Source organism: Panthera pardus, unplaced genomic scaffold, assembly GCF_024362965.1.
Source record: "Panthera pardus isolate Hobbes unplaced genomic scaffold, ASM2436296v1 HiC_scaffold_3, whole genome shotgun sequence".
Taxonomy (NCBI): Eukaryota; Metazoa; Chordata; class Mammalia; order Carnivora; family Felidae; genus Panthera; species Panthera pardus.
The window spans coordinates 15596465-15621003 of record NW_026526876.1 but is presented as its reverse complement, the minus strand read 5'-3'; the positions used below and the strand labels follow the sequence as shown (position 1 = coordinate 15621003).

At 58.9% G+C, this 24539-nt stretch overlaps 1 protein-coding gene across 4 annotated transcripts in view; it reads right to left on the bottom strand.

Annotated features, from left to right (window-relative positions):
- The window catches only part of RBFOX3 (RNA binding fox-1 homolog 3), a 422631-nt gene that overhangs the window by 318220 nt on the left and 79872 nt on the right, over positions 1–24539 (bottom strand). The window lies entirely within an intron of this gene.

The following is a 24539-nucleotide window of genomic DNA, read 5'->3' as shown; positions in this document are numbered from 1 at the left end:
AGAGGGCGTGCCACACGGCAACTGAGGCAACGGGTGGCTGCCTGAGGTCACACCCCAGGGGAACGCGAGGGGAACCTGTCTGAAAACAAAGCGTTGGGACCCCATCGCCAAAGGGCAGCTGGGCTGCCCCTGCTGCTCCATTAGCCCTCCCGCCGTGATGCCCCCTAAATGATATTTGCCCCCCTGCCCCCTCGCCCCCCAACGCTGACCCCACCCCGTCCGCTCTCGCCCGTCCCATCGCTTCCTGCGTCACCCACTGCAAACTCCAGGGCCCATCACTGCCATCGTTCCTGAAACTCCCTTGTCCCTCTCTTTTTGAAAGGTGGTGCCACTCTCCCACCGTGTCCTATGTCATTGGGAGGAAACACCCAGAGCTGCTACAGTGACCTACAAGCCAGGCGAAGCCAGGTTTGGACACCCTGACGCTTACATGAATCGCCGGCCGGGGGTGGGTGGCGGGGGCGGGGGCAGGGCTGCCTCAGACGACAAAGGCAAAAATAACGCTGCAGGGTCTCGCTGGGGCCATGGGTGCATAGCTTCCAGGTAAATCCTACTCTGCCCACGGGACCCGAGGCATGGCCTGCACCTCCTGCAGTCCCAGGCCTCCTGGCTGCCCCGCGCACAAGAGCGCCTCCCCCTGACCACGCCTGCGCACCCACGTAACTGTGTAACTGCGTGGCTCGCCCCTCCCAGCCTGGGGATGTGCAGTAAGGTGGCCAGCCCCAAGCAGCACACCCTGTCAAAACTGACGGCCATCCCCTTGGCACTCCCTCCTCCTTCGCCCCCTGATCTTCCCCCAGGACTTCACAGCTGCCACCCCACAGATGCACCACCCTGAAATGCAAGCACCCCGAGGGCAAGCACTTGGGACCCCAGTGCCTGGGATGTGCCTGGCACCCGGTCGGAGCTCACTCAGTATGTGTCACGGGGAGGGATGGATGGATGGATGGATGGATGAATGAACGAATGAACGAATGAATGAACGAACGAACCCCCACCCCTTCTTCTCCTCCACGCACACGTTCAGGCTTCTGTACAAGAGTGACCACTGTCTCCCTGCAGCCCGAATTCCCAGGAAACACAAGGGGGCTGGTGGCTGCTGTTTTGGATGGGGGGCACCTGGGCCTCGAAAGTCCTTTCTTGGCTTAATTCACTCCAACCCTGTGTGCGTGCCATCGGCGGGCAAGACAGAAACACCGCTGGGGACACCCTCTCTGGCCAGCCCCGAGGGACCGGCTCTGGGGCAGAGTCCTGAGTCAGGCTGGCCAGGAGGGGCTCCCCCCAGCCCGCCTCAGGGGAGAGACTCCCACTGGCATGTCCCCAGAAACCCCACAACGGAGCTTTAAAAAAGAAAAGACTACCAGTTTGTTTCTCTTCCTAAAATCCAGTCACTTAAAAGGAGAACCACCCACATGCCCAACGGCAGGGCCAAGCTCCCAGAGGGAGGCCCAGGCACCACGTGGCTTTGCAGTGACCGCCCATGCCACGCACGGCACCGGGAACTGGGCATCGGAGGGAACGGAAAACAGCCCCGAGCTCTGTGAGGCCACTTTTCAGTGGGAAAAGCAAGTGTGTGATCTGTGGTTCTAGGTCAGTGCCAAATGCAGTGACAGAGACGGCTGGGGGCAGGGCCCAGGTAAGAGAGGAGCCAGGTGGACGCAGAGGGCCCCAGGTACAGGAGGCTCCAGGTGGTGACCCAAGCTGGTGGGGCGGAGAAGGCAGGTAGGCAGGCTTGTCTTAGAACCAAATGCTTGATTCTCCGCAGCGGGCACAAAAGGCGAGGGCTGGAGTTCATTCTGCACCAGACCCCCTGGAACAGGAGCAAGGTGGAGATGTGACAGTGCCCCTGGCAGGTAAACCCAAGACGGAAAGGTGGAAAGGTGACAAGGGACAGGGAGCAAAGACGGGAAGGGGAGAGGGGCAGTACAGGAATCCAGAGAGACCCCAAACCCCTCTGGCTCCACACTGATTGTTACGTACAATTCCTGAAATCTGGGCCACCTTCTCCAGGGTGATGCCTCACCCCCCATCTCCCACTCGCATGCATGAGCTGTGCACCCCGTACCCCGACTCCCACCTCGGGAGCCCCGCAGGCCCAGAGAGGAGAGGTTACTTCATGTTGCTGGGCTGTGTGCTTGCTAAGACGGGGGAGCATGGGCTGTGGGCTCACGGAGACTGGACAGGGGTAGGGACAAATAGCCCAGTGAGCAGCCCTACCTCGGCCAGGCCTTGGCCTCACCATTGGTACAATTGCCCTTTGTTTCCTTTTTCCTTTTTTTTTTTTTTTTAATGTTTATTTTTGAGAGAGAGAGTGTGTGAGCAGGGGAGGGGCAGAGAGAGAGGGAGACACAGAATCCAAAGCAGGCTCCAGGCTGAGCCGTCAGCACAGAACCCGATACAGGGCTCGAACCCACAAACCGCGAGATCATGACCTGAGCCGAAGCCGGACGCTCAACCAGCTGAGCCACCCAGGCGCCCCACTTTGCTTTCTTAAATGGGCCACCGTTTAACAGCTTGTCCCTGATTGCCACTGCACGTTCTCCCCACTCCGCAGAACGAGGCACCATTCATTGCCCACGGTGCAGATGCTGGGGCCCCGGCCCCAGGATTTTCAGGGACACAGGACCCACCCCAGTGCGGTGCCCCAGCTCCCCAGCTGCCAGGGAGAGGGATCGGCCCCACCTCCTTCTTCACAGAACAGATGAAGGTAAGAGACAAAAGGCCAGGCAAGTAAGTTGCCATGAGGTCCCCCAAGGCCCCAAGGCCGGCTCTGGGAAAAGGGAGAAGGAAGGGAGATGAGAAGGCCCGTGGGGCTCACAGCACACGGCGGCTCTGGCCTGTCCAGCTGAAGCCCAGGGTCAAGGCCACAGCCTGCTGTCCCAAACCCAGCAGGGGAGAGAGCTGCGTCTTCCTCCTCCTCGGAACCACATTCACGAGTGTAGCCTGGGGGCCGGAGGCAGGCAGGGAGCCTCCAACTGCTGACCATCAACGTCAATGTCCTTGTGCCTCCTGCTGTAGGGGGTGGGGGACTCTGAGGCCCCCGACAGTCCAGAACCCCAGGGTCAGGACTCTTCCCCATCCTCTCGACCGACTTCTTCAGGATTCAATCCCCTTGCTTTAGTTGGGGAAGCCCTCGAAATTACTTTGGGGGTGGACAGAGGCTTAAGTTTCCCCGGAAGGCTGGACACAGGTGGTGGGCGCCCCAGAAGGCTATGACACCGGAGAAGGGCCTGGAGCTGGAAAATACCAGGCGTGGTCCTACCAAGGGCAAGGGCAAGGGCAGGGAGCTGGCTGGGAAGGCTCAGTCTCAGGGAAGGTCTGTCCAAACCATTCCCACCCCTCCCCCCACCTCTGCCGCCAATTAAAATCTCCTGGGCGTCCTGCCAGCCTCCCAGCTCTGCTCCCAAGGGGGCAGGAGGCCGGGGCTGCCTTTGGTGCCCTGGCCCCAAATGGCCTCCTGTTGGGATTCTCGCCGTTAGGGAGAGAAGATGGACAAATAAACAGTGGCTCTTCCGAAAAGCATCTTCTGCAAAAATAAGCCAACACGCAAATAGGCAGCGGCCCCCGCAGGGGTTCCTGCCGGAAGAGACTGTGGATGATAAGGTCCTCTGGCCACCCTGCAGACGCCAGTCCTATGAGTACTGGGCAGTCGGCCCTTCCATTCCTCTCTGAGGGCCCTGTCCTCTGCACACTGCAGGGCTGGACTGTGTCGGTCCAGAAGGGATGGGGAGGGAAGTGGGGGAGGGACTGAAGGGAGAGGGAGAACCTGGCCAAATCATCATCACCACCATCATCCTCACTCACCAACGTCATCACCACCATCACCATCACGGTCTAGACTACACGTGGTCCCGTGAGGACAGACGTTGGTTGGTCTTTCTCACCACCGTGCCGGTAGGTGCCTACCCGGCACGGTGCTGACACTGAGCAGGTGCTTGTTAAACGAACGACGAAAGGAAGGAGGAGCCACATCTACGTGAACCGTGTGCAACGGACGAACCTTTTCTGTAAAATTCCCAAACCGACAAGCGGAAGTAACCATCATCCCTTCGGGTGAGTCAGCAGGATGGTCTCTGATACCCAGAGGTGGGGGTGAGTGGCAATGCCTTCTCTCTCTGCGTGTCAACAGCTGAGCCCACGAGAGACCCCTCACACTTACCGCTTCCCATGCGGAGAGGGGCCCAGCAGGAAAGCATCCATTCTGGCTTGTTTCCCCCATCTCCAAAGAGAGAGACTCGCCTGCACTTGGGGACCTACAGGCAGGCTGGGGACGGCAACAGTCCTTTCCAATCAGGATCATCTGGGGAAGTGGCTTTACGTATGGGATTCAAGATGAGGAACACAGGCGTGTCACTGCTCCTCATTTGACGTCCCCTCCCTGGGCCTGCTGCTGGCACACGGGCCACATCTGGGCAGACGAGGCCCTGCAAGTTCAGGACGTGAACTCAGAGCCACTTCTCACCTGCCTGGGGACAAGGCACAGACTGACTACCCGGCTCTCGGACACAGCCCGCAACTTCCCCGGGAGGCTCTAGGGCCCTGGGGCGGGCAGCAGGTTCTCCTCCAGCCCCACCACGTACAAGCTGTGTGACGGGGGACAAGCTGAACATCCCCGATCCTTTCCTCCGCGGACTCGCGTGAACAGCCTCCTACGTCCGAGCCTGCACGCGCTGTTTTATCTGCTGTAATAAAGATACCAATCGCCCCAGACACGCACCTACATTCTTGTTCCCCGTCCCAGAGAGACTCAGGAAAGGGCAGCTGCAAATCCCAGGGGACTCAGCTTGCCCGCCTCAGAACGGGGCCGTTCTCCCCAAACCACACCTTTGCTGGCTCATTTCATTGCCGGGAAGAACCTTTTTGTCGACCAGTTCCGCCTGGCGGGAAGTAAAGGAAATCGGGAGGAACCGCAAGGATTTGCCAGAGAAACAGCAAACAGGTTGGTGGCTTGGTGGTTCCCAGAGGCAGGGGCGGGGCTGGCCAACAGGTCCCCGCTTCCCACCGCCAGGTGAATCCCACACAGCGCTGCAACCCTGCTCCACAACGCGGTGTCATGTTCGTGAAGGTCGCCGAGAGAGGAGATCTCAAAACTCCCCATCACGAGAAAACAGGCGCGTGAATGTGTGAGGGGATGGGTGTGGCGACCACGTTGCAACCTGCACGTACAACCAATCATCAAGCTGCACACCTTAAACTCATGCCAAGTTACACATCAGCTGTACTTTGATAAAACGTGGCAAGTTCAAAGCAATGACAAAGGATTTGGTGTTCGTTTAAAACAAAAAACAAAACAGACACCAAAACATCCAGACCCAGCAGAGCCACCTGTCCCACCGACCACACCGTTCAGTAGGACACGGAGCCCTCGCCACGCCCTGGGCACTGCAGCCGGCAGGCCAGGCACTACGTCCTGCCCTCACTTCTCTCCGAAGCCATGACCCCTCGCCAAGCGCCCGTGCCCCCTTCTCCCGGCTTCTGTCCCCGGTCCCTCCCTGGCACCGATCACGGGTGCTGGCACGTGCCTGTGCAATCTCTCACCTCCCCGACCCCCCTCGGTCTCCGCTTCTCCCAGACACAAGCCAACAACCAAGCTCCGAGCTTAACACGAGACTCCCGCCAAGAAAGCAGAATTTGCTGTGTCTTTAGCGGGGAGAACGACACATGGCACTTTGTTCCCATAGTAAAGATTATAGGGGATACAGAATATTCAGAATAAATGAGGCTCCTCCTTCCATTTTCAAGCCAGAAACCAGCTTCGTGCCCGACTCCCCTCATGGCTTGGGAAATCCTGTCTCTGGCCAAAAATAACAATCATCATCATCATCATCATCTGGGTTTTATTATTCTGGCATCTGTGACAATTTTACTGTAGATACACTTCTTCTCCTTCTTCTTTTTAACACCAGTGTGTTTTAATAATAACAGTGCACCTTTAGGTATTGTTGAAATGTTACATTATTCAACATCTCCAACGGGAATGAGGAGGCCCTTATGTAACTCATGTGTCCTCCGGCTCTGTGTTTAAAGCTTGTGAAATGGAGGGGTGTAATTCGGGAAGCAATTTTCCCCAAGGTCGGGGAAAGCAGGAAAGGCTGGCAGCTGTGTGACCCTAGTGACAGCAGGGCTGACGCTGGGGGCCCAGAACCCCTGACATGAGGCCAGGCCCCAGACCAGAAGTGTCCCCAAAATGCGACAGAACTCCAGCCCAGCTGCACGGCTGGGTTGTGCAAAAACTGTTGATGACAAGAAGCGGCCCAGGGCACGGTCCGAAGTGTTCTTAGGCGCTTCTGTGCATTTTCCCTGCCTCCCTCACCAAATCGGCCTGGGTGCCTGTGTCTAGGAATCAACGATCGAGCCAGAGACACCTGCTTCAGACACCCAGGGAACTTTAAGGCAGCCGGTTCCTGCGGTCTGGCCCTTCCCCCAAAGCACCATTCCAGCGCTGAAAATCCACTGAGTCCCTCCTGTGATAGAAGCTGGGGACACAGATGAGAACACCTCATGGGCCCATCCCCAAGGGGGTGGCAATGCAGAGGGTGGCGTGACAAGAAATCCCAGCAGAGGTGGGATAAGGGCTCGTGCAGAGACATCAAGCTCCACAGGGCAGATCTCCTGGGTGCAGCTGTAACAGGGCCTGGCACAAAATAGGTGCTCAGTAAACACATCACAGATAAAGCATCAGTGACGGAGGCGAAGGGTATGTGGAAACTTTAGAGAGAGGCACCTCGCTCATCCCGAGTGGGTGTTCTTGCTTCCCGGAGGAGGCGGCCCACCCCAGAGGGAGTCTTAAAGACTGAGGGGCGGATCTGGCGAGCTAGCAGGTAGGGAGTCACGCAAGAGGGGCAGGGAGATGTTTCCCGGGTCCGGGACTGGACGAACGAGAAGATGAGACCAGCCGTGTAAGTCAGAATCCAGATCATGAAGCACCTTGAACACCAAGCCAAGGACTTTCAACGGCCACTTGAAGAATTTTAAGCAGGAAACTATGCAGATTTGTGTCTTAAGAAGCTCTCTCTGGTGCCTGTGTGGACGGGGTAGAAGGCGTAAAAACCAAGGCAGGAGTCTCAATCTGGAGCCTACCGCTGGTGAGCAAATGAGAAACTGAGACTCATATAAGGTGGATGGAGACCAGCGAGGGTGACGGGAAAGACTCGGGGGGCTTCAGCCGGGCTGATGATGGAGTTTGTTATATGGTTACGTGCAGACCCTGAGTTATTCTTGACAGCTCGGCATATATTAACAATTACATAATATGATTTCCCAAGGCTTGTGGGGTTGGGTTCAGATTTGGATGTGTTGTGTTTGAAGGGTCCCTGGGACATCTGGGGGGGGGGGAGGGGGTGGTTGGCAGGTGGGTGCCAGGATGTAGGGCTTAGGAGACAGTCTACCTGCTTTGGGGATTGGGGCACCCGTCTCCAGGATGGCCCCTACGATCCTCACCTCCTGTCCTCTGGTGCAGTCCCCTCCTACCTTGTGCCGGGGGCTGGACACAGCAGCAGAAGTGACGGCCCCCCAGTTCTGAGATCATGTCATAAAGGACATCGTCTGCTCTCATGCTGGTGGAAGCTGACCGGCACGTCGTGGGGACCCTTGAGCGGCCACGTGGAGAGATCCATCCACAGGGCAGGAACTGGGGCCTCCCTCTGACAGCCAGCATGCTGACCAGAACCCCATGAAAGACCCTGAGCTAAAGACCTTAGCTGCTGAGACTCCCAGGCTCCTGAACCCCCCAAAACTGTGGGCTAAGAGGTGACTGCTGTTTGAAGCCACTAAGGTTTGGTATAACCATTAGATCAACAGACACCTGACGCAGGGGTTACAACAAATATCGATGCAGACAGTGGCCAAACCCCAGGGCACGAACAGCAACACCCAGTGAGAGGACAGGCTGGGCGCAGAGGACAGGACAGGTGATGAGGGACACGCTGGGACACCCTGGGAGGCAGGGCTGGAGTAGGGGAGGCCTGTGCAGAGGAATAAGGGGCCCCACAGAGAAGGGAGACAGGCTGCGAAACACCACAGAAACCCCAGGAAGAGAAGGTATCCAGAGTTTCAAAAGTATCCAGCAGGGACCAGATTTCTAAGGGACCCAGTGGTCCCCTGTCCCCCAAGGGAGCCCTTCTCGCTCGCTACTTCCTTGTAGGACCCCGCCCCCCCCCCCCCCAGCTCCTCTCAGCCTCAAGTGGAGATCACGTCCCCAGCGAGAGGCCTGACCCAACCGCCCGACCGGACATCGTCCCCACCCGACGTCACTCTTCCCTTGTGGTACTTGCTGTAAACTGTAATTACATTTTAATTTGCTCCTTTACTCAATCACGGTCTTTGAGGGCCGGATACCTGTTCTGTTCACCACCGTAGACCCAGCGCCCGCCATACAAGGTCCTCAAATATTTGCTGGATGAATGAAAAGTGAATGAGTAAGTGAACGGAAAGACCAAAACCCTGAGTCTCACCTAGTGGCCCAGGTTACCCGGGGGACACACTATCCCTTCCCACGGCCCCCTCCACGGCCCACAGCCTTGGCTGGGAAGGGAAGCAAAGCTGGGAGAGGGGAGGAAAGAGCAAAGAAGACCCTGAGGGTAACCCAGACGGGCTCTTCCCACCCTTGTCAACAAACGTGGGGAGGCTGTGCCACGCCCTGTGCTGGGCTGGGGGAGACCGAGGGTGCATCTCACACGGGCCCTCGGGTTGAGAGTCTAGTGGGGAAGCAGGCAGCCGCATGGGGCTGTCCCAGGGGTGAGGCCTGGAGACTGATGTCCCCCTACCTTGTGCCCCTACCCAAGAGACCCCGGGCTCCCGCATGAGGGGACCACTCCCGCCAGACAGGCGGTGACAGGCCCCCTTTTGCTCCTCACCTGCAAAGCACTCGGGCCTGGGCAGGAGCATGGGTGCACACTGCCATGATTTAAACAGTAATTACAATACACTTCACTGGACGCTGTGCAGGGCCGCACAGAGCGCTGTGGTCACAGGAAGGGTGGGAGTGGGCTGGGGTGTGACCAGCTTCGAGAAGAAGGAGCAGCAGAGTGGCAGTTTGAAGGAGGGGGCTCAGACCAACTGCCTGGCCAGCTGAGGGCAGGTGGCAAGAGAAAAGGTGGCCCCGGCCTGAAGGCGTCACAAGGCCAACTGAGGAGTCAGTCCTGCCCTGCTGGCGGGCGGGGGGCAGGCAGATTCTCACAAAGACAGCCAAAGGGCAGGGTCTGGAACCCACCAGGGGTCACAGAGCTGGAGGTCGTGATTTTCACCAGCCGGACAGGAGGGCGCAGGGAAAGAACCTAGAGCGGACCCCATAAGCCTCCTCCGTCAGCCCTTGCTGTCTGTCCACAGAGCTTTGCGGTAGAGCACGTCCCCCAAAGTTAACCCCCACACGTGCTTCCCTGGTAACCTTGGCACAGCCCCGTGCCCAGGACAGGGTCTCAGCCCCTCCTCAGCACCTCCCATCCCCTTGCTTCTGCCTCTGTGGCACCTTTACAGGCCAGGCACCCGGCTCACAGACACCCTCCTGGGTAGCACCAGGGAAAGGAAGTCACCACGGTCGAGGTGGGGGTCCAGGACAGGGACTTTCTAGTTGGTTTCTCTCTGCTGGCACCGTGAGGCCTTAGGAAGCTACCTAGAAGGTGGTGGCGGGGGGGGGGGGGGGGGGGGGGGAGTGCAGAGAAGAGGGGGCGGGGCACAGGGTGGGGGGGGAGGGGCGGGCGGGCTCCCCAGCAGCCTGGGCCCGGCAGATAGCACAGCGGCCGCACTCAGAAGCTCGTTCGCACTTATCTCCCAGCCGCCAGGTATCTTCGCACGGGAAACATGGCATTCAGTAATAGGATTTTGATGCTGAACAGCCCAAGTTTTCTCCGAGACTGACTTTACGTCACAAATGTAGGGAATCGCGACCTTAATAGGATTCTAACTTTTAGGCAGTGGAGAGAAATGGGGAGGACAGGGTAGAAACTCCTGGATGCCCTCCCTGGGAACACGGGGCCTGGGGGCCGGCAGGGCTGTCCCTTCAGGACACCTGCGGGGCTGGTGGTGGGAGGGGTTCAGGGTGGGCCTTGGTGCCTCTGGGTCAAGACAGCCAGGGCGCCTGCGTGGAGACGCGTTCCTTGGCTCTGTGTTGCAGAAACAGGTCTCTCTGGGGCCTGGGGTCCCAGAACTGACCCTGAGACCTCCATCCGGCTGCACACACACAGATGCAGTCGGCCAGGCAAGTTTTTCAAATGTTCCCTTCCAAGGCCGCACCTCCCTCCCTGGGCACAGCGCTCACAGCTCCAGCCTGAGCACGGGAGAAGAACTTGAACCAGTAACGTGCTTTAAAAATATATTCTGCAGGGGCGCCTGGGTGGCTCAGTCTGGTTAAGCATCCACCTTCAGCTCAGGTCATGACCTCGTGGTCTGTGGGTTCGAGCCCCGCATCGGGCTCCGTGCTGACAGCTCAGAGTTTGGAGTCTGCTTCACATTCTGTGTCTCCCTGTCTCTCTCTGCCCCTCCTCCGCTCATTCTGTCTCTCTCTCTCTCAAAAATAAACATTTATATATACATGGCATCAACTGCTGTGGCAACATTTGCATGGCACAACCATCCCGAGAGAATTCCCCAAGGGCCCCGCTCTGGGAAAATTCTAGCCACCAGGAGAACCCTGTCCTGGTGCTGGTGTGGGCACTGGTCTTCGGCTGTCCCCACCCGCCCTGAGCACAGGAGGCGAACACGAACAGGACGCGGCAAGAGGGATGCGGGGCAGCAACAGTGCACAGAGGGATTTCTTGGCAGGACATGGCATTAAACCCCTGCCCAGGACAAGGTGTCGCACGTCCCTTTTCCTTGGCAACCTGAGGCACAGCGACGTCCACCTCTGAGCTTCCCACCCGTGGCCTCAGGTGCTCAGCGACACTGTCACATGAACACTCGGCGTCTATCTGCCCCGTGTGGGTCTGGGTACTCTCGAGAACAGTGCCTGCCATGTGAGATGGGGCCTCTTCCTGGGAGACCTGAGTGCGATCTGCGTGGAAGCAGAGGAATGCGCCAATGACCTTGCGGGCCCTTTTTCTGCCCTGGACCTCTCTCCTGGCTGGTTGTCCCTTTGCTGCCCTCTCTCCACCAGTCTGTTAGCTCAGAGGAGCTGGGTTCTCATGGGTCTGCATTGGTCGAGGCCATCACGAGAGTCCTGGTAAGGCTGGAGCCCAAGCCTTCATTCACCTACCTGTACAGCATCATCCCACTCAGGTACTTTCGCACCCCCTACCAGATCAAGGAACCTTCTGGAGATGTGGGAATGTCCCACATCTCCACGTAGGTGAGGGTCGTTTGGGTGCACATGCTTGTCAAAACCGCCTGGACTGTACGAAGAGCCACACATTTCACAATATGTAAACTACTCCCAATTTTTCAATTAAAAACAAAAAAGCACCTCCTGGGCTGATAATACATCTTGAGTCAAAGCCACTCTCTCAGTCCCTAAGGCTCTGATGGGCCGCAGAGCCTTTCGGTTGGCCAGAGTCAGAGACAGAAGCCCGATCAATACGTCTGGGAAGAGGCAATAATCAGTGTAATGATACTGCATGTGTCCCACGCTCAGGCTGAGACACCTGCCCCAGGGGGTTTCCACCAGCAGTGGGAGGAAAGCGACAGCCGCCAGCGTGCCACCCAAAGCCTCGGTCAGCTCTCTCGCAGGAAGAAGAGAAAGGGAGGAAACACAACAAGACAGGAAGCGTCTTCATCCCAGACGCCCGACTGGCTGCCTTGCATGCGTGGGGCAGGGACGAGAATCTACGTCGGGCCTCTGCTGGTTAGGATCAGGGAGGAAGGGACACACCACGCAGGGGGTCGGCGGCAGCGAACGCCACAGGGGGGGAGTGCCCGCAGCTGTTGCCCCTCCCCTCCGGAACACATTGGCGACAGCAGAATCTGCCCAAGATCCCCCCAGGGCAAGACCGGCTGCTCCAGAACCGCAGAGGCCCCCCGACTCTCGCTCTGGCAGCAAGTGCGCCCTGGCCTTGGACGGGCCTCCCTGGAAGCAGCAGACGGCAAAGTCAATGTGCAGGAGGGCTCAGAAGGCTCACGGCTGGACTCACTGTTGATGCTGAGGGACAGACGAGAGCAGAGGGAGACAAGCGGGACGGGGAAGCAAGGGCCCTCACGGCCAGCTTCCTCACTCTTAACTCACAAGGGGCTCTTCTGCCCACCTCCTGCCCTGTCTTCTGAGTGAGGAACACAGACCAGGGTCTGGCTGATTTGGACCCTGCTGTGGTCTCCAGTCTGCTCTCCCTGAGTGACCCTGGCCATGAAATCTGCCTTCCTGGGACCAGATTTTTCCTTCTGAGGTCCTCTGGGTGGCATTCTTACTACCCAGCAGATGAGTTTTGGCTCACGTAGAGCTCCACGAGGAAGGAAGACCTCCCCGGAAGAAGAATGGCATGGCGAAATGAGAAGCACACATCAGAAAGAAGCTGCGGTCACTGGAGACATCGACTTCATTTGTCTACCCATCCATCTGTCCATCTGCCATCCATCCATTTGTCTGTTCCTCTTCTATTGATCCGTTCACCCACCAACCTATTCATCCACTCATCCACCCACCCACCCATCATCCATTCAACCATCCACCTACCCATTCATCCATCCATCCATCAACCCGCCCACCTACCCACTCATCATCCATCCATCCACCCACCCATCACCCATTCAACCACCCACCCATCCACCTACCCAGTCATCATCCATCCATCCACCCACCCATCACCCATCCACCTACCCAGTCATCATCCATCCATCCATCCATCCACCCATCCACCCACCTACCCACTCATCACCCATCCATCCATCCACCCATCCACCTATCCACCCATTCAACCACCCACCCATCCACCTACCCACTCATCATCCATCCATCCACCCACCCATCACCCATTCAACCACCCACCCATCCACCTACCCAGTCATCATCCATCCATCCATCCATCCACCCATCCACCCACCTACCCACTCATCACCCATCCATCCACCCACCCATCACCCATTCAACCACCCACCCATCCACCTACCCAGTCATCATCCATCCATCCATCCATCTACCCATCCACCTATCCATGCATTCACCCATCCATAAAATAAACCCAGTAAGGGGAGGAGAAGGTCCAGAACAGGAGCAGGGGCCGGGAGGTGGCACTACAAAGACTGAGGGGTGGAGTGTCTTTGAGCCTGGGCTTGGAAGTCACATAAACCTGGATGGAAATCCTGGCTGCCCTGTCACTGTCCCTGAGCAAGTTACTTAACCTTTCCCAACCTCAGTTTACCCACCTATTAAGTGGGTAACAACAACTTTCTTATCAGGTTACTATAGAAAACAAATAGGACCATGTACACAGAACACTTCGTTGAGTGACTGGTCCATGGTAAACACTAACTATACAACGGCTTCCATCACGTCTGTCAGCAGGAGCAGATTCACGCAGCTCTCCTCACCAACCGTGGTGGTGTGCATCAATGAGACTCTAGTCCTCCCTGGCTTCATGCCCTTTGCCACATGACTGCAATTTTTTCCTACTACAGAGACAAAGCCTCTTTTTCACCCTACGTTAATCTGGGCTGTCATGTGACTTATTTGGCCAAAGGATGAGGCTGAAGAAATGGTGAGCCATTTCGAAGCTTAGCCCAGAAGAAGACTTGCACGTTTTTACTCATTCTCTTGTGCCTCTGCCATTGCCATGGTTGGGCTCCTGGTCCCAGGGCGGGGTGAAGGGCACAGGGAGCAGGGCTGCCCCACTCAACCCAGTCTAGAGCAGAACCACAAAGTCCTTCTGCTGATTCCAATGGACCCACGGGCTTACGAAAAATAAAAGGCAATGGTTGGCGTTTGAAGCAACTGATTTGGGAGTGGCTTGTTATGCAGCAAGAGCAAACTGATACACCCCTTCCTGCTTCAGCTTCCTATCCCCCTTCTCCTTTCTCTGTACCAAAAGGCATCATGTGACTTCTAGTTCTGTTTCCCCTATGAGTCAGAAAAGGAGAGACTTCTGCAGGCAATCCACGTGAATTCCCTGCCTGCAGCCCCTGCTTCCCCATCAGAAACAGGAAGTGACATCACAGCTCACAGCCCAGGAGGAAGATGACCGTCATTCCCACGGAGGGAAGGGCAGCTGTCCTGTCCACATCCTGGCAATGCGGACACCAGTGCTAGGGATCTGCCTCTCTGTACACCCGTCTATCCACCTACTTTTTAAATCAAAGGAACGTGGTTTTCAGAATCTCCAGGGCATGGGCTCTCAGACGGTGGGAAGGATGAGAATTTGTCATGGAAAGTGCCGCTAAGTGGAGATCAGGGCTGGCAGAGCCGCCCCCCTCTCCCCGCTCCCCGCCGCCAGCACATCAGGGACCCCACACACACACTTGCCGTAAATCACTACCCATTCAGTCCTGCTGCCGAGGGGCTCAAAGGTCAATTTTCCCCGGTTATGACAACAAAAACTAAAATTGGGTCAAACCTGAAGGGTATTATCTTCCTCCGAGCGGCTAAATGCACGAGAGTAATGAGGTTGGTTAAGCAACATGCACCGGCCGGCAAGAGGTGCCCTGCAGACAGATTAACCAGTTAAGTGGGTGGGGCTCAGGCTGCTGCCACAGCTGCCCTGGCTGGCGAAGGGTCCTGGGCTCTTCCTCCCACTCGTACCAGGAGCCTCTGGCCACACCTCACAAGGGCATCTGAGGTGCTCCAGCCCTCCTTCCTGCCTGTGGAACCTTCACAGCTTCCGAAGAACAGAGATGTCCAACAGCTCCCGGAAACCAGACCCACGGGGGACAGACCACTCTCATTGCCGAGTCCCCTCCCGTGCCGGCTTCAGGTCGAGAGCCAAGAGGATTTAAGAGCTGAGGGGCTGCAGATTCCCCGCAGCTCAGCCCCCTCCCCCCAGTGACATCCCAGCATTTAACTGTTGCAGACACGACGCCCATACCCTGAATTTGCATAACATGCCCTTCTCCTTATAAATTATTGATTTGTATTCCGTGTGCATGACGCGCCCCGCCTGGAACCCATCCTTCAAAGCCTCACTGTCAACAGGCTTCAAATTGGACCCATCATCTCAGGTTATGCAGTATTTATAAACTGACCTGTCCCATCACTCGTAGTTATTCTTAGAAACCTCTCTGCCTCATCTCGAGGGAGGGGGAGAGGGAGACAGGGGGAGATACTTAAAACGAGACGGTTTTCTTCCATGACTGATTTTATCTTCCACTTGTGTGACAGTCATTATTAAAAGAGCGGAGCGGGTCGCGATGGCAAAGCTGTGGACAGGCCAGGGTCACCCGGCCAGGGCGAAGTGGACAGAGCGTGGAGGAGGTCGGAGAATCAGAGTCATGGCCCCATTGTCAGGCCATGTGACCGCTAAGCCTGTCCCAGTGAGCCTGGATGATGAGCCTCAGTGCCTTCATCAGCAAAATGGGACGAAGAAGCCTATCTACAGGATGTGAGAGAACAGCGTGAGATTAGCTACACGAAGGGGCTCTGACAACGTTAAACGATATTCTGACGTTAAACGATATTCTGACAACACGGATGAACCCTGAGGACATTACGCTCCGCGGAACGAGCCAGACACGAAGGACAGGCACTGTGTGATTCCACTTTTAGGGGGCACCTAGAGTCATCAAATGCACAGACAGGAAGTAGGATGGTGGGCACCAGGGCTGGGGGGAGGGGAGCAGGGAGTTGTTTAATTGGGACAGAGCTTTGCTCTGGGAAGACGAAAAAGTTCCAGAGATGGATACAGACAGTTTGCACATGGTGTGAACGCACCGAATGCCCCTGAACCATGCACGTAAACACAGTTAAGGGAGTAAATTTTGTGTTCCGTGTATCTTACCACAATAACGTACAACTATTACAAAAATGCAAGGTGACATCATAGTGATTTACCCATGACCCCAATAAGAAAGTAATATTTGAAAAAAAAAATTTTTTTTTTTTAACGTTTATTTATTTTTGAGACAGAGAGAGACAGAGCATGAACAGGGGAGGGTCAGAGAGAGGGAGACACAGAATCCGAAACAGGCTCCAGGCTATGAGCTGTCAGCACAGAGCCCGACGCGGGGCTCGAACTCACAGACCGTGAGATCATGACCTGAGCCGAAGTCGGCGGCTTAACCGACTGAGCCACCCAGGCGCCCCTGAAAAAATTTTTTTAACGTTTATTTATTTTTGAGAGACAGAGACAGAGCGCAAGCAGGGGAGGAGCAGAGAGAGAGGGAGACACAGAATCTGAAGCAGGCTCCAGGCTCTGAGCGGTCGGCACAGAGCCCAACATGGGGCTCGAACTCACGAACCGCGAGATCATGACCTGAGCCGAAGTCAGACGCTGAACCGACTGAGACGCCCAGGAGCCCCCGATAGCCATATTTAAAAAGAAAAAATTAAACTGCCCGGCTAGCTCAGTCAGTAGCACATGAAACTCTTAGAAAGAAAAAATTAAAAGGAACAAGCAAAAGTGACTTTCATGATTTTTAAATCCAACACACTATATTCAATATACGATCGTCTCAATACATAACCCATACAAAAGTGATCGCGGAGAGGTTTTACCTTCTTTGTCCTACACTCAGTCTTCAGGATCCCGTGCGGCACATCTCAGCCCACACCCTCCACACTTCCAGCCCCAGCAGCCTGGCGTGGCCGCGGAGGCCACATTAGACGGTGCCAGTCCACGCCTGCAGGCCCACGGCCGCGAAGATGGGGGTCCTGCTACGTTTGCAGTGATCCACCAGGAAAATCGGGGGAGGGGGAGCAGGGAGGGACGCCCTCTCCTGGGAGCCAACCAGCAGGATGTCCCCTGACTGGCTCGCACAAACTCATTCGTAGCCAGCCGCTAGAATGGGAGCTCTCAGAAAGAAGGCTGGCCTCAGGGGATCCAGCGGGGGCTCAGCAGGGGCCTCCTGGGGCATGACAGGGACGCAAGACCCTTCACCCAGAGGTAGCACCAGCAGCTCCCTTTGCTCTCCCGACCCCTCACTGCGTACCCGCCTTCGTGGCTCCAGTCGAGGAAAGAGGAGGGGAGGCGTGTGTGGCTGGCCAGGCCCCTCACCTGGAGCTCCTGAGTGCCGTCCCGCAACAGAGCTCCCAGGACTGGGGCCCGCGGGGTAGTGGGAGGGGCTCCCCGGCCTGGACCTCACCTGCAGCTACCCCGTCAGGGGCTGCTTGCATGTGTCACTGCCAGGTCACTAAAGCTTTGATAGCATGACATGTCCCCATTTCAAAACCTGCAGAGGGGGAACAAGAGGAAACCATCCGTAACTGACTCGTTCACAGTCGAGAGAGTGGCCACCAGAGAGGACTCCCACGTCTGCTGTAACTCGCTTGCCTTCGGGGTGGTGTGGTTTGTTAGGACGCCGGACGGGCGACTGCCACAGACGAACCCACGCCGGGTGGCTCGGGACAACCCAAGTCTATTCTCTCGCAGAGGAGGCCAGAGGTCGGAAGGCAGCATCACGGGGCCTGAAATCAAGGTGTGGTGGGGCCCTGCTCCCCCCAGAGGCTCCAGGGAAGAGTCCACAGCCTGCTTCCTCCCCGTTCCGGTGGCTCGGCGGCGCTGCGGGGTTCACGGGGCCACAGGGCGGCCCCCGCCATCACACGGCCTCTCCGCTCCTGTGTGGATCACATCTTCCCCTGCCTCCTCTCATAAGGACACTCGTGACCGTATTTCAGGCCCACCTGAGTAACCGAGGACACTCCCCCCACCTCCAGATCCTTCCCTTCACATCGGCACGGGGCGTCTCTGCCACGTGAGGTCACACTCGCAGGCGCTGGGGAGTAGGGCCTGGCTGCCTCTCGGGCGCCCGCTATTCAGCCAACCACGCCCAAACCATATGTCAGCGTGCACACGCGCGTGGGGGTGGGGTTAGACTCGACCCCATTAGTTGCATTTGATGCATTCCTTCCCTGGTGACAAAGCTGGCCGTTTGCCACAAGGAGACGGTTCTTGGGGAGGTGCCGACGTGCCCAGTATGGGCCAACGCCCGGCGAGCTGAGACACCCCCAGCCCGGGCATCTGAGAGCAGGGCAGGCGGAGAAGTGCATTTCTACACGGAGAGAGCGGTCCCGAAGCTGTCCCGGAGGGGCAGCCGGGGGCGGGGAGGGGGTTACACCCGGGCACCACCCAGGGTGCTCTGTTAGCACCCGCCATTAGCTCGTCGCCACGGCCACGAGGGTCTGCAGAAGGCACCGCCCAGGCCCCACGGGTCCCCTTGCCCCTAATGTTTCAGTGCACACCAGCCCAACCCCCACCGCCAGGTCACAACGGCTCACAGGGGGCAGCAGACCGACTCCACGCCAGCCCCCCACCCTGTCCCCCACTCTCATCCCCACCACACTCATGAATGCACATGGCAGGCTTGCTAACATTCCCAGGCTACGGAAGAAAGAGCGAGAATACACACACTAAGCTCCCGCAGGCCCTGTGTGGCTAAAGGAATTCTCAGGCGCCTCCACATGAGAGCAGAGGGGGACCCGGAGGGGGTGGCAGGAGGAGGGTGGAGAGCCCTGGGAGGGACCCAAGGTGCCAGAGTCCTGCCCGGCCGGACTGTAGAATCCTTCTGAAGATGCGGAGAAGGCACGGCCCTCGCAGTTGTCGCTTGGCTCCCGGGGCCACTCAATCATGAATCCCGGGAACGTTCTAGGAGCCGCTGCGTGGCCATCTGTCACGGGGAGCTGGGAAGCAGGTGCCCGCTGGGCAGGAAGCTGGCTCAGGTGACCTCCACGTCCCGGCCCATCCTTGGGTTCCAAGTGCTGTCAAACTTCCCAAGCTGGGGGCCACTCAGCCTCACGTCCCAGCGGCGCCCACAGAGCATCTCAGCCAGGAATCAAAGACCCGAGCCCCAGCCAGTAAGAGAAAGGCCATGTTGAGGACAGGGGCACTGAGCCGGACCCTGCCCCTCGCTCTGTCCTGTCTGTTACAGGTTGGGCAGCTGGGTGCAGGGGCGGGGATCCCATCTGCCAGCTCAGCGAATCTTGGCAGAACGAAAGCATCAGGTCACAGAGGAGAAATGGACCAGGAGGGGAGGGCAGAAAAGCATGATGACCATTTCTGATGCTGCCCAGGGAGGCGGGTAACCCTTTCCCCAGGGCCTGGGACATACAAGGGCTGATGTCTCTCGGCTTTTCCACTGGCCACATCATCACAGGAGGCCTACAGTGAAGGCTGAGCCTGACTGGCATTCTGGGATGTCACTGGCTATCAAGCAGCTGCCTGAGAAGCCCCCCTACCCGGGGCATACTAGCATCCCTGGGTGTTTGCTCTCTGCTGGGCACTGGGGCAGGACAGAGCAGAGGAAGCTGGCAGCGGTGGAGGAAAGGGTGGAGCCCAGGCAGAGCCGCGGGAGGTGAACGACCAGGGAGCAGCCGTGGGCTCTGGAGGTGACCTCTCTGCCCTACCCGCTTCTTGTCCCTTCTTGTTTCAAGCCAGCCAGCCCCTTTCTCTCCTACTGCAAACAGACCCCCTTTCTCAAGATGTCCCCCAAAGAAGAAGAGCTGGGGAGACAGACACGTGTCAGAGCTCTGACACGCCCACGCTGCCTGGAGTCTCACATGGGGAAGAGGCAGTGGCCCCTGCCCATCTCGGGGTCCCCTCCCCATAGCACCGGCCTCAGTGGCCTGGGCTCCACGCTCCTGATGCTGGTGGACCTTGACCTTTGGCCATTCCTTGGGGCCACCACGATGGGGTTCTGACCTGGCACATCAGGGCTCCACGGGGCAGGGGGTGTGGGGGGGGGCAGTACTGGAGCCACCACTGGGGTGTGCAGTCCATCCCAGGAGCAAATTCCAGGGTGAAAGGGACCCTCGGTGGGGTGATCACTTGGTTGGGGCAGGTGGGGAACATTCCTTGCTAGACGTTTCCGACTTGGGGCCACTTTAGGGGCCCAGGGGCATCCTGAGCCACCCAGTACTGGCCCCAGACCTCCTGTGCCTGCCTTCCCTCTGTCCTTTGGGATGGGAGGGGGCTCCCCTACCTCTGGGTGGGAGGAGAGAGGGGGCTGCTGTGCCTCTGTTGGGAGGGGGCTCCCTTGCCTCTGTTGGGAGGGGGCTCCCCTGCCTCTGTTGGGAGGGGCTCCCTTGCCTCTGGATGGGAGGGAGAGGGGGCTCCCCTGCCTCTGTTGGGAGGGGCTGCTCTACCTCTGTTGGGAGGGGGCTCCCCTCCCTCTGTTGGGAGGGGGGAGGGGGCTCCCCTGCCTCTGTCGGGAGGGGCTGCTCTACCTCTGTTGGGAGGGGGCTCCCCTCCCTCTGTTGGGAGGGGGGAGGGGGCTCCTCTGCCTCTGTCGGGAGGGGCTGCTCTACCTCTGTTGGGAGGGGGCTCCCCTCCCTCTGTTGGGAGGGGGGAGGGGGGAGGCGGCTCCCCTGCCTCTGTCGGGAGGGGCTGGCTGCTGTGCCCTTCTAGCCCTCCACCGGCTCCCTTTTTGTTATTCTCCTCAGCTCCCTCCTTCCCTGTCTGTTCCCTGCCCCTCTCCGCAGTAACCCCGCTGCAGCGTTCCGCGTTCTGTTCCGCGGGCCTCACAGCACTGCCCTGGCTCTGCCGAAGCTGACTGGGGTTTTAATGACCGTGCCGGGTGGAGGCGGGCACCCCCACCCTGCCCAGCCAGCCCTCCGTGAGGCCTGCAGCGGCACAGCGGGGGCAGAGCGGCGAGGGGACCCGCCGCGGCAGGGTCTCTGGGCGGTGCCCCCCTCCCCCTCCCTGGGCACCACAGCCTTAAACCTTCCGCAGCGGCCTCAGATCACCGGGCCTCGGCCCACATCCGGGCGCCGCCCTGCCCGCACACCCAAACACCTGGGGCGCTTGCGCCCAGACCGTCCCCAGACCAACCTACGCAGAGTCCCGGGAAGCAGGCGGTGGTTGTAAAGGCGTCTGGCTGATTCTCAGGTGAGGCCTACCAGGCCAGGCGCCGATGGCTGCTCAACCACGGTGCCACAAAGCTGCAGGGGTCGCCTCTGGGGCGAGGGGCAAGGGGTCCCGCGGAAGCCGGGACGCAGAAGAGGGTCAGAGGACATCCAACCGGCAGTGTAGGGGAGGACAGGGCTCGGCCCCTCTGGTTTCACGCAGGACACACACAAGACCTGCAGAGATGACCTGGGGACAGAGAGGGGCCCCCTAGTCCTTCCTATGCCCTCAACCGGGCCCCAGGCCCCTGTGGACCCTAAAGGGCCACACGCAGATTAAGAAGGTGTTCCTATGCACTGCAAGCCTGGCTCCCCGCCCCAACTACCCGCCAGCTTCCTTTACGCTAAGGAGCGTCCTGGCCAAGACAGGCGCCTCACCACCAAGAGGCCTGATGGGGCTCGTCCACACCACACCACCACCCGGGTCCTCACTCCAGGCCCCACAGGACCACCCGAGCCAGAATCTAAGGTTACGGCCAAGAGGGTGGGCAGCTCCAGGCCAAGGTGGGAGGGTCCCGGAGGAAGCAGGAGCCAGGTCCCAGAAGGGCTCCCACTGGCCCAGGGACCCTGGGCTGGCAGCTCCGTCCCTCTCTGAGCCTCAGTTTCCCCCACTGTCACGATGAGCACTGCAGTAGGCAATCAGCAAAAACCCTTCCCATCCTACTGAAGAGCATGAAAGCCTGAAAACACATTATTTTCTAACAAGCATATGTTCCTTTTACAACGGCAGAGAAACAAACCTAATGGCAGGAATCCATGGAAGGCGCGTCCGTAAAATTACCTGCTGTCCCCAGGTGGTGGCCAGAGTGGCCTCACACAGCTCGGGACAACCAGAGGTCGGCTCTACCACCGGCCAGCCGAGTTCCCAGCAGTGCAAGGAGCAGCAGAACTGCCTGGCTGGACAGGGGTGCACGGAAAAAAGCCACCAAGCCCGTCCCACAGGCAGGATGACCACGGCCATAGCACAGGCAGCCAGGAGGGCCTCCCCACCTGGACGCCTCAGCTCTGAAGCCGGGAGCCCCAGCCTGCCCAGCCCCGCCCTCACTCTCCAGTGTGGACCACCTTGTACCCACCCCCGCCGCCCCCCCCCTCCTGGTAAGCATGCAGCGCACGTGGCAGGGGCAAGGCACGTGGCCGCTGCTGGCAGCCGGCCACTCCACCCTCCGTGCTCGTTTCTATGCACCATCAGCCCTGCCAAATCCCGTGACCTTGGCATTTGGGGGCCACGGGAGAAGGACGCCGTGCGTGCACAGCCCCTCCATCAACGTATCAATTAGCATTCCCCGTGCAAAGTTGGGGCTGTAATTACAGCAAGTGATTAGCAGGCCGGTAGCCTGTCTCGGGAGCAGATTAACAGCGGAGGTTGGGTGTGCCTGCGCTCACCTCCAACCAGCGGTGCGTCTTAAACAGGCGCCTGGCGCCCCTGTAGCCTGTGATTAATGGGAGGGGATGAGAGTGGGGACGTTTCCCTGGCATCCGTCACTGAGCTTTTTCCTCTTGGCGGTGACCATGCTGGCCAGGCATGGGGGAGTGGGGGGGGGGGGGGGCGGGGGAGGCCGGGAGCCCCAGGGGAGGGGCGGGCCTCGCTCTACCTCTCCCAGGCCGGAGGGGGCTCCTGGGCAGCGGCTCCCCAAGGAGAGGACAGGCAGACGAAGGCCAAGTCCAGACGGGGCACGTGTGTAAGGAGCCCAAAGATTCAGCCTCCTCATCAAACCTTGTAGATCTGTGGCTGCCCCTCCCCTCGCCCCTCCCCGGGTAACATGCGACCCTGCTTATGGGCAAAGGCTCCCACCAGGAGGGTTCAGGCAGCAGAGGAAGCAGAGGGGCCTGGGGCTGGGGGTGCAGGGGGAAGGGGAAGGCTGAGGGGCCCTTGGGCGAGTGGGGTATTTGCGGGCACACGGATGTTCCCATCCCATCCGGACCCTCGCGGATGAAATAGCACAAGTGTGTGTCAAGGGGTGAGGCACAGTGGGCCACGTTACCCATTTAGGTATTAAGCCGTCCTGTGTCAGGTGCTAGGACACGAGGACAACCTGGGGACAAATTCCTGCCCGAGAGGCTCTCGGCCTTGCAGAGGAAGGACCTGCTCCAGGGGCCAGACCTGCCCAGGGAGGCCGGTGGGAGTCACGGGGTCTGCCCACGTGGGATGGAGGCCGGGGCAGGGAAGGCACGACAGAGGAAGTGACCCCAGATGAAGCCTGAAGTCAGCTGGGACCTCTGTGCTGGGCCGTATGTGCCACTGCTGCGGGCACCGCTGTGGCGGCCAGGGAGCACGCACCTGGATGCACGGCGGCACCGCTGCCCACGGCCGCCAGGGCCACGCCGCAATCTTCAGGGCGCAGGGGCACACGGCAGGGTGGCCAAGGGCCGGGTCTTAGGTTCACGACCCAGAGCAGCTGCACGCCAGCCACGTGACCTCAGGCCGGCCACGTGAGCCACGTGATTTCCCTGAGCTTCGGTTTCCCCCACGGTCCACGGGGAGGACGGGCACTCCCACCTCGAAGAAAGCACACAACACGCATGCCCGGCACTTCTCGAATCTCCACGGGGCCAGCGCCCGCTGCCGTGCCCGCCGTGGGGGGCGTCCTTCCGTGTCTGTCCGGGCGCACGCTCTGGCTGGTCTCCTGTGACTGCCCGTCTTCATCTGGTAACCAGGTCACCCCTGCTGCTGGCAAATTACCGTTTCTTCTGTTCTAACCAAAACGCCCTCTAATCCTCATGGACACCACAACTGGTCTGTGGGTGGGCCTGCAACCTCAGCCAGACCACTCAGTCTCCTCCCCGGTTATTTTTGGTATTTTGGTCCTGCCTGAAGGGCAGTGGGGAGCGGCCCTACACTCCCTGGGGTCCCTAGACTGGGCTAAAATCTGCCTAGATCTGCCCAGGGACACGCTTCCTCCACCTCCGACCTGAACAAGGCAGAGGAAGCCCTCAGAGGCCGTCGGAATGCGGCCAATGTGCCAGATCCGCTGACCACCCGGAGTCCCCACATCCAGGAGCCTGGAGGCCAGCTCACCCCAGCCTCCCCAGGAGCACGAACCGTCAGGGGCGCACATCTGAAACTTGCATCTGGAAGGCGCCAGACCAACAGGGCACATGGCACGCTCAGCACTGGCCCGGATGACTGCTCACACTCTGGCCTCACGCTGGCCCATGAGGCAGGTTCTAGAACCACCCCTGCACACACCTGCATACGCACACCGCGGACGCTCCCGCCAGAAACCCAGGTTTTGCCAAGGCGCCCACCCCAGGACCTAACCCAAGGTCCCGCGTGCCCGCAGCCAAGAACACTTCCTAGAACAGAGAGAGCGAGCTCTGGCCAGCCAGCATTCCCTGGGCACGACAAACATTCAACACAACAAATGAAGAAAAATGAACTATTTCCATTGCCTGAAATACTGCCATCCCCACGGGGTTTACGACACAAAGCGAGAAGGGACAGGCATTGAATCGAGGAGAAGCAAGCCCGCCAGCCACGCTACCCCTCCCCGGGCCCCGCCTTCCCTGGTGCCCGCCCCCCCCCCCAGCTCCACCCTTGGGCACAAAGCACACCTCTCACCCTCTCCCTGGGTGTGTCTGTCCTGCCTCCCCGAGTGCAGCCCGTGAGGTTTATCCTTGAGCCGTCTCCCCGGCCACA